Genomic DNA, 17,680 nt, shown 5'->3' with positions numbered 1-17,680 from the left:
ATGGATGTAGATGTAGATGTAGATGTAGATGTAGAAGTAGTGCTGGAGGGAACTGACACCAGGGCTGTCCATAAATCCGTAAGAGTGCGAAGGGGTGGAGATCTCTTCTGAACAGCGCGTTGCAAGGCATCCCAGATATGCTCAATAACGCTCATGTCTGCTGATTTTTGTGGCCAGCGGAAGAGTGTTCCTGGAGCCACTCTGTAGCAGTTCTGTACGTGTGGTGTGTCGCATTGTCCTGCTGGAATTGCCCAAGTCCGTCGGAAAGCACAATGGAATGAATGGATGCAGGTGATGAGACGAGACAGGATGCTTGCATACGTGTCACCTGTCAGGGCCCTGTCTAGACGTATCAGGGGTCCCACATCACTCCAACTGCACGTGCCCCACACCATTACAGACGCTCCAGCATCTTGAACAGTCCCCTGTTGGCGTCCAGGGTCCGTGGATTCATGTATTCACAATATATATATATATATATATATATATATATATATATATATATATATATATATATATATATATATATATATTGCCACGGGCATGGATGTGCGTGCTGTCCTTAGGTTAGTTAAGTTTAAGTAGATCTAAGTCTAGGGGACTGATGACCTCAGATGTTAAGTCCCATAGTGCTCAGAGCCATTTGAACCATTTGAACTTCTCTCCATTGAGAATGACTTCAGATAATAATCGAGTGCATGCACGTCGTGTTACGGCACTTGTGCGTGGTCGCGTGAACCAGTTTCTGTGGCTCTTCAGTGTACGATAACTGTGGTGTCACCGCCAGACACCACACTTGCTAGGTGGTAGCTTAAATCGGCCGCGGTCCATTTAGTACATGTCGGACGCGTGTGTCGCCTCTGTGTGATCGCAGACCGAGCGCCACCACAAGGCAGGTCTCGAGATACGATATAGCACTCGCCGCAGTTGTACGGACGACATTGCTAGCGACAATACGGACGAAGCCTTCCTCTCATTTGCCGAGAGACAGTTAGAATAGCCTTCTGCTAAGTCCATGGCTACGACCTAGCAAGGCGCCATTAGCCTTACCTAGTTTGAGAGTTACCGTATAAATGTCTCAAGAAGAACGTTGTAAACCAACAAAGATTAAAAATTAAGTATATTCCAGAGCTACGTATTTTCTTTATAGCAGTCATAACGTATCCTGTTCCAGAATTGACGCCAGTCGGCGTGTGTGTACGTGTGCCTTTCTTTCGGCTCCCTTCCCAGTGTGGTGTAGCAAGCTTGTTACGCAACAACAGATTGGCGACGAGAGAAGTGTCCTTTCTGACTGATTACATTTACTTGTGTCATGGCTTCGCCAGATGTACTGTCCGAATTTTATCGCTTGCAGAATCAGCAGACGCAGGCGTTATTGGATGCCCTTGGACAGCTCGTCCAGGGTCAACGTGCCATTCAAACCGATGCGGCAGCCGCCACTTCACCGCTACCGCAGCCACAACTCGCAGTTGCAACGCGTTTTAGGCACTACGATCCAGCGCAAGAATCGTGGCCAGAATGGTCCCGACAGTTTGGTTTTCATCTAGCCGCCTACAGAATTCAAGGTAATGAGCGGCAGCCGTTTTTGCTTTCTTGTGTCGGTGTGTCCACCTACCGTGTGATAGTGAAATTGTTTCCCCGACGCGACGTAGCAACTCTGTCCTACGAAGAAATTTTGTCTGCCTTAGATGCCTGTTTCAAAGAAACAGTTAATGTGGTTGCAAAACGGTATACGTTTTTTCGTACGAAACGTACGGCCGGTCAAACTAATAGGGAGTGGGTAGCACCATTGCAAGGACTTACTAGGGACTGTGCCCTTGAATGTGACTGTGGCCTTTCTTATTCAGATACAATGGTGCGTGATGCAATTGCACAGAACGTTTCTGATGCTCGCACACGGGAGCAAATTTTGAAACTAGTTAATCCCTCCCTTCAACAAGTGATAGACATATTGGATAGACAAGACACACTTGACTGTGCTCAGGAATCTTTTGAAACTTCGCCAGCCGTGTGTAACATTAACCGGCCCGCTGGACGCGCTGCGCGGCCCGGTAACCGGGCCTCGCGCACTTCGACACAGCTGCCGCCGCGCGCTAAGCCAGGTGTGCCGCGCCAGCACACAAATGCAGTGAAATCATGCCCGCGGTGTGCTACTAGACATTCGCGTGACAATTGCCTGTCACGCCAAGCTATTTGCTTTTTCTGCAATAGGAAAGGACATGTTCAAAGTGTTTGCCAGAAAAAGCTCAGATCAGACAATCACAACCATTCCAGGCCCTTTGCTTTGCGCCGGAATCGTACCAAGGACACTCAGGCTCGTGGACCTTCGCCCATGGACATTCATGTCGTTACTTCCACCCCGTCCAGTGCCACTTTCTCTAACAGTGACTGTGTTCGTCCCACAAAAACTGTGCGTCGACGTCGCCGGAAATCACGTCAATTAGCAAGTGATTCTGTACCAGTGTCTGTTCAAATTGCACAAAACAGTCGCTCTTGTCGTCAGCAGGACAATAAACTTTTAGTAGATTTGGACTTTAATGGCAAGATCATACCATTCCAGCTCGATACCGGAGCTGCAGTTTCATTGCTCAATCACGACACGTACAAACAACTGGGCAAACCTCTGTTGCGTGCCGCAAATGTTCAGTTAAAAAGTTATTCAGGACAGAAAATTCCTGTGTTAGGACAGTGCAGCCTTCTTGCAACATACAAGGGACAAACAAAACTTGTGTCATTTTACGTTCTTCGTTCTTCTACTGCAGTGAACTTGTTTGGTTTAGATTTATTTCAATTGTTTAACATGTCTATTGTAAATCAGGTCCTATCAGTGAATCAGACTGTGCCTGCAGACAGTGTTTCTCGGCTATGTGACGAATTTGCAGACATTTTTGCACCGGGCTTAATTTGCGCTAAAAACTATGAAGCACATTTGGAACTGAAAGTTAACGCGCAACCGAAATTTTTCAGAGCGCGCAATGTTCCTCACGCATTGCGTGATGAGGTCGCAAGAACATTAAACGATTTAGAATCCCAAGGTGTAATTGAACGTGTGCAAGCTTCTCTCTGGGCCTCACCCTTAGTAATTTTGCCAAAACCTTCCGGAAAATTGAGACTTTGCGTGGACTTCAAGGCCACAGTGAATCCACAACTAGTGACTGCTACTTTTCCTTTGCCCCGCCCGGAAGATCTTTTTGCTAAACTGTGCCCGGGAAAATATTTTTCAAAGTTGGACCTAGCCGATGCGTACTTGCAAATACCGGTGGACGACGAATCCCAGCGCATATTGGTGGTTAACACGCATCTTGGATTGTACAGGTTCAAAAGACGGCCGTTCGGGTGGGCATCCGCCCCTGCATTGTTTCAGCAATATTTACATACTATTTGTGCGTCTGTCCCTACTGCAGCAAACTATCTGGACGATATAGTGATCTCCGGACAGACAGAAGAAGATCATCTTGCGAACCTACGAACGTTATTTCAGGTCTTGCGACAAAATGGTCTTCGCTTGAGGAAGGACAAATGTGTGTTTTTTGCTCGTGACTTACCATACCTGGGACATGTCATTAATGCCCAAGGCATACATCCGAGTCCAGAGCACCTCCGTGCCATACAAGAATTGCCTTCGCCACAAAATATGAAGCAGCTACAGAGTGTGTTGGGTAAAATTAACTATTATCATAAATTTGTGCCGCGCGCTTCTTCCATTTCAGCTCCGCTTCATCGCTTACGCCGTAAAGGTGTTCCGTTCGTCTGGACGACGGAATGCGAACGCGCCTTTCGCCAGTTGAAATCGGCGTTGCTTTCTAATACTTACCTTACGCCATTCGATCCCCATAAACCCCTTTTGTTGATGGTAGATGCATCGGATTTCGGGATCGGTGCTGTGCTTGTGCACAAAGTTGGCTCGCATGATCGCCCTATTGCCTTTGCGTCCAAATTGCTCTCGTCTGCGCAAAGAAATTATTCCCAGATAGAGAAAGAAGCTTTGGCTCTCGTGTTTGGTGTTACTAAGTTCCATGGTTTCTTGTATGGTCGTCACTTTACCATCATCACAGACCACAAACCTTTGACATCGCTTTTTCATCCGAACAAGCCTGTACCTCCACGTACAGCGCAGAAATTCATTCGCTGGTCTATTTTCCTCTCGCAGTACCGCTACGATATCTTGTATCGGTCCACTGCTAAGCACGGAAACGCCGATGCGTTGTCCCGTTTGCCTGTTGCTGAGGATAAAGCATTCGATTCTTCCGAACTTGCTTGCATGTTCATTGATTCGGAAACCGATGAAATGGTCGAATCGTTTCCGATTGATTTTCGTCGTGTAGCTACAGCCACAGCTGCTGACCCAGTCCTTGCTACCGTTTTGCGTTTTGTTACTATGCAATGGCCTTTGTCAAAGTCTCGGATCGAGGATCCGTTGGTTCGCCGATTTTTTGCTCACAAAGAGAGACTTTTTGTTCGACGTGGTGTTTTGTTGTTGCGTTCTGATAATGATCAGTCCAGAGTCGTGGTCCCACGTTCGTTACAGTCCTCTGTCTTACGGATTCTTCACCAAGGACATTGGGGTATGGTGCGACCGAAACAACTTGCTCGTCAGCACTGTACTTGGTTCGGAATCGATGCTGCGATTACGAATATGTGTTCTTCTTGCATGGCGTGTGCCGAACAACAATCCGCACCGCCGCGGAAAGTCTTTGCATGGCCAAAAGCCACTTCCCCTTAGCAACGCTTGCACATCGATTTTGCTGGTCCATTCTGGAATCCTCGGTGGTTGGTTCTGGTAGATGCCTTCAGTAATTTTCCTTTTGTTGTCCGGATGTCTTCCACGACGTCCTCCGCCACCATCCAAGCGTTGTCTGCTATCTTTTGCACTGAAGGTCTTCCGCAGACTATTGTTTCCGACAATGGCCCACAATTCATGTCCGCAGAATTTCAGTCATTCTGCCAGGCCAATGGTATTCAACATCTGACATCCGCGCCGTTTTCGCCTCAGTCAAACGGTGCCGCTGGACGATTGGTCCGGACTTTCAAGTCACAGATGTTAAACTTGAAAGAGTCGCATTCTCGGGAGGACGCGTTGTTGCTCTTTTTGTCTTCGTATCGCTCTCAGCCCCGAGATGGTCGCTCGCCGGCTGCGTTGCTCCATGGTCGTCCTCATCGAACCTTGATGTCTTTGCTGCATCTGCCGCATCAGGTTCCTGTGCAGCGGCAGACTCCTGCTTTTGCTCCAGGCGACGTTGTATTCTATCGCAACTATCGCGGTTCACGGCGTTGGCTCGCAGGGCGCATTATTCGCTGCCTCGCCCGCGCGATGTATTTGGTTTTGGGGGCCTTTGGTGAGGTGCGTCGGCATCTCAATCAACTGCGCCTCTGTCGTCGCACGGGTTCTGCCGCTCCCCGTCTGCTTTCAGCGACGGTGCCGTCCGGTCAGCGCCCTGGGGACCCATCTACTGGCTCGCCTCATCCCCAGGTGTTACCGACGATGCCTTCCATTTTGCCCCATGGCGACGCGCCGCCGCAGCCGCCGCCGCCGGTGCCTGTTCTCCCGGCGGCGCCGCCCCCATTCGACGCTTCGCTGCAGCCGCCAAGCGCCTCCCTGGGTCACGCGCCGCCGATCGCTTCTCGTGACCAGCTGTCCTCCGCCATGGACCTCTTGCCCGCTCCGGACCACATGACGTCATCGCGCGTCGGGTACCCCGACGCAATGGAGGTCGACCCTTCGGCCCCTCCTGTCTCATTACGGGCGCAGACACCGCATGTTGACGTGCACCCTGGACTAGGTTTTCAGGCGTTTTCTAGCTCCCCTCGGACCGAATGGCCGGGTGCGGGTGGCACAGCCTCGCCTGTTGTTAGGCTCCCCACCTCATCGCATACGTCAACATGGGGTCCTCCCCACGGCGGGCGGAAGCCTTATAACACGACCGTTCGCCGATTTGCGGGGGAGGGATGTGGTGTCACCGCCAGACACCACACTTGCTAGGTGGTAGCTTAAATCGGCCGCGAACAATTTAGTACATGTCGGACTCGCGTGTCGCCACTGTGTGATCGCAGACCGAGCGCCACCACAAGGCAGGTCTCGAGATACGATATAGCACTCGCCCCAGTTGTACGGACGACATTGCTAGCGACAATATGGACGAAGCCTTCCTCTCATTTGCCGAGAGACAGTTAGAATAGCCTTCTGCTAAGTCCATGGCTACGACCTAGCAAGGCGCCATTAGCCTTACCTAGTTTGAGAGTTATCGTATAAATGTCTCAAGAAGAACGTTGTAAACCAACAAAGATTAAAAGTTAAGTATATTCCAAAGCTACGTATTTTCTTTATAGCAGTCATAACGTATCCTGTTCCAGAATTGACACCAGTCGGCGTGTGTGTACGCGTGCCTTTCTTTCGGCTCCCTTCCCAGTGTGGCGTAGCAAGCTTGTTACGCCACAACAATAACAGCAGCTAACAACTAACAGCTGAGTCCAAAAAGTCAAGTAACTTCAAGAGCTTGTTAAGAGCGTGCTTTCCCTGTTCACTGACAAACAAAAATACTTACACTGACCGTAATATTTTAAGATCGATTAATTTTAACTGAGCTGGTGAATTCGAAACGAAGTAACTGATGAAGGCCGCTTGCGTCTACGGCAGAGGGGTAAGTACGTATCGCGGCCACTGCGGGGTTAGAGGCTGTCGGAGAGGGGATGTTTCTCGTTCGACACTCTCGACAGGAGGGCGCGACTCCTGCCGCTCACGAGCCGCGCTACAAGTTTTCGCACGGACTGAACGCGCGATGTTCAGACGGTCATCTTCAAAAGCGGTACATGTCTGAAGCAACAAACGTGATATGAAATCGCGGCTGTTATAATAGAACTCAATGAGAAGAAGAAAAATGACATTGGAAACATTTAAAAAACATTTTTGATCGTGTCTTTCCACAATCCACTTCAAAATAAGTTGTGTTACTGTTATTGATCAGTTATTCAGCCACTCACACGGACAACTCGACGACACTTCATTTGGAAATTACAGCGTCAAAGCTTCAGGGCTGCTGAGGGTGGCGGCGTCTGGCGTCTGGCGTCTGGCGGCTGAAAGTGCGGAAACACGGAGGGCGGCGCGCGCGCAGCTGCCGGCCGGACCTACGGGTTGTGGTGTTGCATTAGCACGAGCGGCACCTGTACAATCTGCTGCAAGAGTTATTCGTGGGCTGAACAGTGCGTTCTGTTCAGTTATGAGAGCGTTATGTCGGAGCCAAGTGTATTCGAAAGTGGGCAAATTGTTGGTGCTCGTACAGTGGATCTTTCTGTAATCGAGGTGGCCGAAGTTTTCGGTATTTCAAAAAAAAAAAAAAAAAGAAAGAAGTGTGTTAAATCTTATGGGACTTAACTGCTAAGGTCATCAGTCCCTAAGCTTACACACTACTTAGCCTAAATTATCCTAAGGACATACACACACACCCGTGCCCAAGGGAGGACTCGAACCTCTGCCGGGACCAGCCGCACAGTCCATGACTGCAGCGCCTCAGACCGCTCGGCTAATCCCTCGCGGCACACAGATGAAAGATCTCTGCCGTAATATTTTTAGACTGTGGCACCATATACGAAACATTTTCATTCACGAGATGCGTGTTATAAACTTCGACGAACTGCAGGAGCTGTCGAAAATGCGTTTTTTTTTTTTTTTCAATTTTGTTTTTAAGACCTAAATCACTGACGCATCATATAGGGATGTGAGCTACTTAATCATTTGGATATCTAGGAACGTGTTATAACCACATTCTGTTTATCTTATAATTCTTTGAAGCTCTCAGAATCAATTTTTTGGGTGTTTTCCTAGATCTATTTGTACAATGTGGTACTACACACTATTCCTAAACCATTTTCCGAAACGTAAAATCCAAAACAGGATGTCAGTGTGAATGAGAATAAGATGACATAATGCAGCATTTACGACAATCTGCAGAATACAGTGAAATATGCTATCGTTATTATGCATGCATGCAAACATGTGGTCAGAGAAACTGTGAAAATTTTTATGCATTTCAGCTGAGAATCATGGAAACTGATATAATGCGCCTGTTACTGTTAAGGAGGAGGCAAGGGCAATGAAGGCGGGCACGTCAGCTCGATGGAATGCGCCGCCGTGCGTTACGGTAACGTAAACGCAATTATCAGTACTTGGAAAAATAGCGCGCCTCTGTCGACTGCTAGCCGCTTTGTGTTCGTGGCGCTGTGCGCGCTGCAGTGCGCATGCGCGGATCCTCGGCCGTTTGCTTTTGATTGACTTGCGTGATACAAACCGACAACAGCGCTTCGGTTCTCTAGACCCGAACGGTATCGCTACCGAAATGCATACTGAATAACGCACGGACTCTAATTCGAGTGCTATTGAGTACCGAAACGATCGGCACAATGGCGGAAAGATACAGAATAGGCAATCAGGAATACATTATTTCTTATGGTATGTTTTATCGGTTAACACGAATTTCGGTTAAGGCGAATTACGAACTCTGCTTCAGTTCCTAGCTTAATTAAATTTCACTGTAACACAAACTTCCGACCTCAGAGTATTCTAAAGCGTAATTTTTTTTTTTTCCGAAATGAATGTAGGAAGTGTAGCTACAAAGCTAATTATACTTACTGTTGACTCGTTTTTAGCGTATTGTAGGTCAGTAGCTGCGATTATCACCTCAACAATCAGCATATGCTGTACACTGTAAGACATTCAATAATGAGTGCTGCAGCATTTAGGAATGTAATCAGTGCCAGATTTGACAGACTTGTTAGTCGTAGCTGTATTGAGTTGGAATACTGAATAAAAACTACAGTTACAACCAGTACTGTAGCACGCAAAAATGGCAAAGAGGAAACAGACAGCTCTAAATGTACAGTTAAAGCTTAAGATTCTAGATTAAGTGGACCGTGGTACCAAGAAAACAGCAATTGCAGAGCAGTTTGGAATACTTAAATCTACTTTATCTACGATTATTGAGAATCGAGAAAAAATTATTAATGTTGCGGCATCAGGTTCTGGAAACAAAACTAAATGATTTCGTACTGTCAAGTATGAAGACGTCCAGACGTTACTGCTAGAATGGTTCAGCCATATGCGTGCATCTAACACGCCTTTATCTGGCCCTGTGATTCAGTCAAAAGAAAATGATATTGCTAAAGATATGGGCATCGAAGACTTCCGTTGCCCTGCTGGTTGGTTTTATTGGTTCCAAAAGAACCATTCAAGTTCATCTGTACAAATTTGTGGTGAAGCAAATAAAGTTGACGAAGAAAGTGCGAACAGCTGGTTGCATGAATTCAACCGAGTGAGGGGAAAGTATGCCTCGTGAGATGTGTTTAACATGGATGAAACTGGATTTTTCTACAATCTTTTCCCAAATCACGTCCCGGGGGTAAAAAGTGATAAGTGTTACGGTGGAGCACGAAGCAAATAACGTGTGACTGTTGTACTGTGCCTTAATGCTGACGGCAGTGAGAAGTTTCGTCCCTGGGTTATCGGGAAACTCCGAGAAACCGCATGAATATGGACACTTTGCCTTGCATCTACTCTCACCACAAGACAGCTTGGATCGATGGCACATCATTTCACAAGTGGCTTCTTCGTTTCAACAGTCGAATGGTTGCTCAAAATAGACATGTTCTTCTTACATTGGACAGATGTACTGCCCATAACGTTCATGATCTGAACCTATCCAACGTAAAGGTTAAGTTTTTTCCACCCAATGCCACAAGCCGCCTTCAGTCTTTGGACCAAGGCATAATCTCTCTCATAAAGAGAACTTATCGTAAGCGACTTGTAAGAGCTGCAATTCGTGCTACTGAAAACAATAGTGCAACCCCAAATTGGAATCTGCTTGACGCAATAAAAGCCATCGCAGCAGCCTGGAACTCAGTATCTCCACATCATATAGGGATGTGCTTTAACAGAGCTTGGAGACATAGCAACACTGAAGATGTCCACGAGTTAGAAGATGCCACTTCACCTGATGAATGACCAGTTCTGCAGGACGTTGCGAACCCTGGGATTAGTTTTGAAGAATTCATTAGTGTAGACGGCGGTGTTGCCGTATGTGTGTCTGTTTGCCAAAAGCTGTGAACGAGGTGCAAGAAGGTCCATCAGAAGAAAGTGAAGAGGAAGAGAATACAGATACCATTCCACCTACCCGTCAGGAGATGTTTACAGCCTTGGACTGATTAGAACGGTTCGCTTCAACATCCGACGTCATTGCTGGGTTTACGGACGCATATCATTACAATTGGTTGTGAAATTACAAAATATTATCGTTCCCATGAACGTCAGCAGACCATTACCAAATTTTTTCCAAGAATGTACCATACATAATTTGTGAGTACTTGGATTTTACAATCAGTTTACAGTGTTATAAGTCTTCAATAACATGATTGATAGTGTAGTGTATTACACATTAGTGTACTGCTGTACAAGTATACTTAACACAATCTGTGTTTTTCACTTAACAGGAATTTTTTTAACACGCACTCCTGATTTTTCAGTCCCTTCGGATTCGTGTTAACGAAGTTTTACTGTATTGTCTTTGTCTCTCTCTTTGCTGTGCCACTTGTCCCCCTCCCTCCCCCACTTCCACTGTCAGTTCCAGCAAACGCGATCGTCGGTGTGGTGGGGGAGGGGGGGAGGGTAGTCGGCCCCCGTTCACAGGGGCAGCCCAGCTGGAGGGTTGGGGAGGGGAGAACCCTCTCCTCCGCTGCTATAAAAACGTCGCCCCGCAAGGGACGGACACGCCACATCGACTCGACGTCTTGTGCGGGCCGCAGCTCACACCAACGCACCCACACACTCGCAATGGTTCGCCGTAGCATACGAGTAGCCTCAGGTAAGTCAGAACGAATTCACGCGACGAGGTAGTCTGGTCTGCGCAACAGGAGAGGCATGGTGCATTGTAGAAATGTTAACTGTTGAAATTCCGAGAGAGTTCGTTCCACGAATCGTCAAGCAGTGTAATCCTTCTACATCCACAAGTACAGGGCAATCGAGCTAAGCAGTTATTCCAGAACTATTTAAATTAACACAATTCTGTTTTCACAGGAACGAATTCCGAATTGCCCTCACTAAATATTACGCGAAAATGCATGTTAGCAGCAGTAGCATCGTTCTGCAGTGTGATGCCAATTTCCTAAATCTTCCCAGTAGTTACGAATTCGCCAGTACCAGGCCTTCAACTGTCAATAAACGTTTCCTTAATGGACGGGAAAATACGTAACGCACGAGCGCAGGTTGTGAGCCAAAGAACGACTTGATACGGAAGTTTGGGTCTGGCCGTGATTCGTGCACGGAGCGCCGAAGCACTCATGGCGACCGCTCTCGTAAAGCGGGAACTCAGGCTCCGACTCCCGGTCCGGCACAACTTTTCATTGCCGTCATTTTAATATGTAGCCGAAGGTGGTGACATTCGCAACTGGAAATACATTTCCTGTGTTTCTCAACAGTGTTTCGCGAAAAGAACTTGGACGTCCATCCACAGATTCTCTTTTGAGTCCACAAAGCATCTGCGTAGCACTCGAGCGTCGTTCCAACACGCTGGCAGCAAAGGCAGCGTTGCTGGAGACCCGAAACACTCCAGCAGCACTCAGGGTGCGTTTTATTCGAGGTCTCCTATACATGTGGATCACACTTTCCTAGAATTCTGCGAATAAACTCAAGTCTTCCGTACTGTCGAATTACGTGCTCGTACCATTTCCTACAGAGATACTGGTATCTACTTCGTTTTCTCAAATGGAACTATAGTAATTTATGGTGCCAGTACCGTAGTTATAAAAGAGACGAATTCAACGGCTTTTCACTGTTCAAAATACTACTATTAGTTCTGGAGTAATTAAGTATTTAGAACTTAGCGTGTACCTGGTTTGAGTATGGAACGAAGTGCTGTCTTACGCAGAAGTTGTTGTTATTGTACGAAAGTGTCGCGTGGGACCGATGCTGTTCCCCAACAGGACTCAACTCTCTCAAGTGAAACGGAAAAAATGTGGTTTACTGCAAAGCTCACACTGCCCACACTTATCTCATGTGGTTGGACCGACACACCAACTGGAAGGCAAAGCGCGTGACATACAAAGGGGGATTCACCAACATAGTACACTAACAGTTCAGCCATTATTTAGCCACAAACTTCGAAAGCAAAATGATTGTGGAACATTGGATTGATTACGAAATGTGGACGTCAAACACTAAACGGATTTATAAAACAGAGTATTGTCATGTAATCAGTGTTGTATAATAACTTCGCGTCACCAGTTTAATGTCAAAAAGAGACTGGCACTGCAAAACTACGTGTCAACAGCAGTACAAATAAAATCACAAAGCAACGTACTCGTAAAAATTTCCTTAAAAGTCCGTTTATGTCTTCTAGTGTTCGAAATTTGTAATTATTCTGAAACTAGTAATCGAATTTTACAGAGTCGAACGCCGCTGAATTCGTCTTTTTAGAAATACGACACTATCAGCACAAATTATGGTATTTTCATCTGAAAAAGAGATGTTGATTGCAATATCTGTGTAATTAAGAATAGCTGTAAAAATTTGCTTAGGTCAATTAGTGTGGAGTTCCTCACGATTCGTTTGGGTAAAACAGAGTTACATCGTAAACGCTTTAGGAAAAGCCGAATCCGCCAGTGCGGTAGTTGGCGAAGTGTGTAGTAAACTTGTGCAAGATGGCGCACTTAAGGTTTAATTGGCGATTTACTGAAGCAAACTTAACAAATTAAAGTAATATTTCAAGATATTTCGTCTGAATTTTGGGTATTGTTTAATAGAGTCCCAAAGGGTTATCTAAAATTTAAACTGTAATGCACACGTAGTGACAGGAGTGTCGCAAATCCTCAGACTCAAACGACTGGCGGTGTAGTACTGCTGACAGGTGCACTTTGCAGAACATCTCGACTTGGGGGAAGACTGCTGCCGGCCGTGGTGGTCTGCGGTTCTAGGCGCGCAGTCCAGAACTGCGCGACTGATACGGTCGCAGGTTCGAATCCTGCCTCGGGCATGGATGTGTGTGATGTCCGTAGGTTCGTTAGGTTTAAGTAGTTCTAAGTTCTAGGGGACTGATGACCACAGCTGTTAAGTCCCATAGTGCTCAGAACCATTTGAAACTTTTTTTTTTTTTTTGAAGACTGCTGCTTTGAAACATCACCGACCGTAGACCCCAAAAGTCTGGACACAAAACTAAAGACCCAAGTTTTCCATCATTCGATAACTACCAGTTAACTTCCGCCAACCGCCAATTTTTAAACAACGGTATCTCGTGTACAAAAGGAAATAGCATCTTCTAAGAAAAGCTATGTTTCCACGCATCTCAGTATTTATGAATTGATATCTCCTGAACGCTACGTCGTACGGTGACATAATTTTGCAGGCCCATTCAGTGGTATTCGCGGACACTGCCCGAAAACAGTGTTGCGTGTAGAGTTAGTAGTAAACGAGTAAGAAATTGAGACGCCGTGCGTGCTCCTGAAGTCTTATAGCACACAGAGTGACAATGTAGTAACTGATAAACTTTCTTCCTTTCGTCATTTTTCGGTGGTTGTCAACGAGGAGGAGTTCCGCAGACTTTTGAAATTATGTTTGAAGGTTGTTGGAAGTAGCTAAATGCTCTCGTTCTCTGACACTGAACGAAATGAGATCCGCGAGTTGAGCCGCCTCACAGTTTCTGAGTCTCGTACGCGCCTCACTCTGTCGCGCAGGATTATACCTCTTAATGAGTAGATTACTACAGTATTTCAGTTTCATAAATTCTGTCGACAACTACGGATAATGTTGACAAGCGGAATTCTTGTCGCCCCTACACTGTAATTCGTACCGGGATCCGGGATAGCGTTTTACCGTACATGCTAACACAGATAGCACCTGTCGTACTAGTGATTTATTAGATTTTAATTATTTATCCAATGTTTGGCCACATTACTCAGCTGCAACACATGAAACAGCAAGTGTCTGCACGAGCACGAACAGGCCGAGAACGGAACGGGTTTTGTGCGCGTCGCGTCAGTCAGACAGTGAGTGTGCGAAGGCTTTGGCGCCGCTTCGCCAACGTTGACAGCATTTCGATAGTAGTCTGTGCTCTTGAAATGTACTTGTTCAACGATTCGCATTACTTCTTTCTCGTTTTTATTGTCGTCTAAAGCAGTTTATGCGAAAGAATAATTTAATTAGCGCAGAGAAAGGAGCCTACCGAAAAGATAAACTTGGCCACTATTCAGTTGTCTCCCTGGTGCTGTATTGTCGTGGTATCAGGTTTCAATTTTGTACAGGTGGCAGTCAGTGTGCGGGTACGTAGGCGTGGCAGGTGCGAGCCGGCCGCTGCACCCCCGCAAGCCGCCCCTCCGCCTCCGCACCCGTGGAGAAGGCTTCGGTTGCAGGGGCCGAGTTCGAAGATATCGCCGTGAAAACGGAGCGTCGCGCCAGTGAACATCACACGAGAAGTCGGTAGAGTAGCTGCAGATCGTGGGCCGAGGTGGCCGACAGTGAGCAGGACGTTCTAGAATGTTCCAAAATGTTATAGAATGTTGCAGAATGTCCCATAATGTTACAGAATCTTTCAGGAGGTTCGTGTATGTTCTGCAATATAGCAAACTGTTCTAGACGCTTCCAGAAAGTTCTTAAATGTTCCAGAATGTTCTAGAATTTGTCAGGACGTTCGAGTATGTTCCGGAACGTCAGTATTATTTTGGAAATCGATTACAGCGAATCAAGGAAGGGAGAAAATGTTCTCGAATATTTTTGAATCATTGAATCTCCTAGAGCGATTTGGAATGTTCCGATTTTATAGACAGAAATCACAATCAATCACAGTATTTCACAGTAGAGTGCTGTTGAATACGTCAGTGGGCTCGAGAGTATTTCTGGGCAAACCCAAAGTATTTTTGAGTGTGAAACACTAACATTTACTACGATTTTTTCGAAGTTTGTTTTTTAGATATTAAGTGATCAAGGATGTTCTCAGAAAACAAAGAGCAAGCGAAGTGTGTTTTTTTCAGCTTGTCTCTGTGAAAAATAAACACACCGCTTTATTTAACACTTGTATTATTCTGTTTAAAACTTATGAAAATCGACTTTCTCTCTCTCTTCTCCTCTGTCTCTCATTCTATTAGATTTTAAATACGGACATGGAGAGATTGGAACCTATCCGAGTATCTAATCATTCATCAAAGATAAATGTCGATATTGTAAGGTATCGATACTTTTGTGATTACGGTGGACTAAAGTATAGACAGTTTTCGTTCGACAGCGTGTGTCTAGTCGTGGTCCTGCGTCTGATGACGTTTGCCTCCAAGTCTACTCGAAGCGAACATTTTGTGGATATTTAGAAACGAATACACCTCTTCAGAATCTTCCATAATGAACGAAAGTACAACACTTTTCTTATCCTATTAGGTTTTAAGAGATTATTTATCTTCCTACATCGCTTTGCACGCGCACCCACACGACCGCGCCGGTCAGGTTCGCTTCCCTTCGCTTTCCCTTGCTGTGGCGCGCCGGCTGCGCTCCATGGCGGCGGGCCCGCTCTGCGCAGCACACCTCGGCCCTGTCGAGAACGCGGACGGCTCGCGACCGCCGCAAACTGACCTGCTGCGCCGCTCCCTGCGCGTCGGCGTTTCCAGAAGAGTGTTTAAAGTTGCACTTCCGAGAATTACTTGCAGTCCCACGTACATACGTAGTACTTGTGCGTTAAATCTGCACTGGCACGCCAGTGCGGGCTGGATTTCTCCTCCACAACTTTGGCTTCGGACGGACACGGCGGTGAGCCCGCGCCGCCACAGCTTTTTGTGTGGTACATCTGTTAGTGGGGAAGGCCTGGTGCGCGTCAGCCTTGTCGTGTGCGGTTGTAACATAAGATCAGGTCCGTCGCGTGTCAGGGGGCTCGCATTTGGGTGGCCGCTCGCCAGCTGTTGCGTCTTTCACTTGTCAACTGCCGGAGAGCTGTATCGAGAGCTCCGCCAAACTGAGAGAAAAAGCGTTACGTACGTTCTGAAATTTAGAATGTCTCCTGCCACGGTATTTTGGGCTTGTCCAGACAGAAAGAGGGGGCTGAAAAATGTGGGGCACTATTAGTAGACGTGGTAGGCTCCTCAGAAAAGGCAAAAAGTTACACACACCTCATCCAAAACCAGGTCTGGACACGAGATGTGACGGGCGCGGTCAGCGGCGCACACAGGATGGCAGCTGTCACGGCCGACATGTCGGTATGAGAACTGCAAAACCGTAGTAAAATGCGATTAGTACCTCCCTCTGGCAAGGGGAGAGAACAGTTTCAAAGTCTTTCACAAAAGACAAACCAGTCTGTAGCATGTATTTGTACTAGAAAAGTCACAAAACCGTTGCAGTTACCACATTTTTATGCCACAAACAAAAAAAAAGAAACAACAGAACATGTTTGCTGACATTTCTACCGGATAAAAATGAAATAAGAAGAAGCGTTTATTCATTGCTGTTCCTCACAATGTCAAACATGTTAAAGTAACTCAGACAAAAGTTAAGCTGAAATAAAATCTTACCCTCACACTTGTGCTTGTACATTTATCTTTAAATTTTTTGTGAATGATCACTTTTACTGCTGCTTTTTTCATCGTCTAATATGCCAATATATTCTGATAATTCAACTTAATGCACCATCTCCCTCTTTTTTTTTTTTTTTAAGTCTTCCTCTTGAAAAGTCACAAACATAATAACATTAATCATTGTTAACTAAACGAAGTTTCTTACACATTCCCCAAATATTACACTGAAAAGCCGAAGAAACAGGTACGCCTGCATAATATCGTGTATGCCTCCCCCCCCCCCCCCCCCCCCCAGACAAATCATGCTGAAGTGCCACAACGTGACGTGACATGGACGCGACTAATGTCTGAAGTAGTGCTGGAGGGAATTGGCACTAGGAATCCTTCAGGGCTGTCCCTAAATCCGTAAGAGTACGAGGGCATTGAGATCTCTTCTGAACAGCACGTTGCAAGGCATCCCAGATACGCTCAATAATATTCATCTCTGGGGAGTTTGGTGGCCACCGGAAGTGTTTAAACTCAGTAGAGTGTTTCTGGAGTCATTCTCTGCCAATTCTCGACATGTGGGGTGTCGTAGTGTCCTGCTGCAATTGTCCAAGTCCGTCGTAATCCACAATGGACATTAATGGACGCAACTGATCAGACGGGATGCTTATGTACATGTCACCTGTCAGAATCGTATGTACACATATTGAAGGGTCCGGTATCACTCCAACTCCACGCGCTCCACAGATCACAGAGTCAACACCAGCTTGAACACTCTCCTCCTGCTGACACGTAGGGTCCATGGATTCATGACATCGTCTCCATACCCGTACACGTCCATCCGATCGAAACAATTTGAAACGAGACTCGTCCGCCCAGGCAACATGTTTTCAGTCATCAACAGTCCAAACTCGGTGTTGACGGGCCCAGGCGAGGTGTAAAGTTTTGTGTCGTGCTATCATCAAGATTACACAAGTAGGCCTTCGGCTCCCAAAGCCCGTATCGATAATGTTCCGTGGAATGGGTTGCAGGCTGATGACACCTGTTGATCGTCCAGCACTCAAATCTGCAGCGATTTGCGGAAGGGTTGCACTTTTGTCGTCGTTGGTGCCGTTCTTGCAGGATCTTTTTCCAGCCGTATCGATGTCAGAGATTTGATGTTTTACCGGAT

Source organism: Schistocerca americana, chromosome 6, assembly GCF_021461395.2.
Source record: "Schistocerca americana isolate TAMUIC-IGC-003095 chromosome 6, iqSchAmer2.1, whole genome shotgun sequence".
In the NCBI taxonomy this organism is placed as follows: Eukaryota; Metazoa; Arthropoda; class Insecta; order Orthoptera; family Acrididae; genus Schistocerca; species Schistocerca americana.
This window is presented reverse-complemented; position numbering follows the sequence as displayed.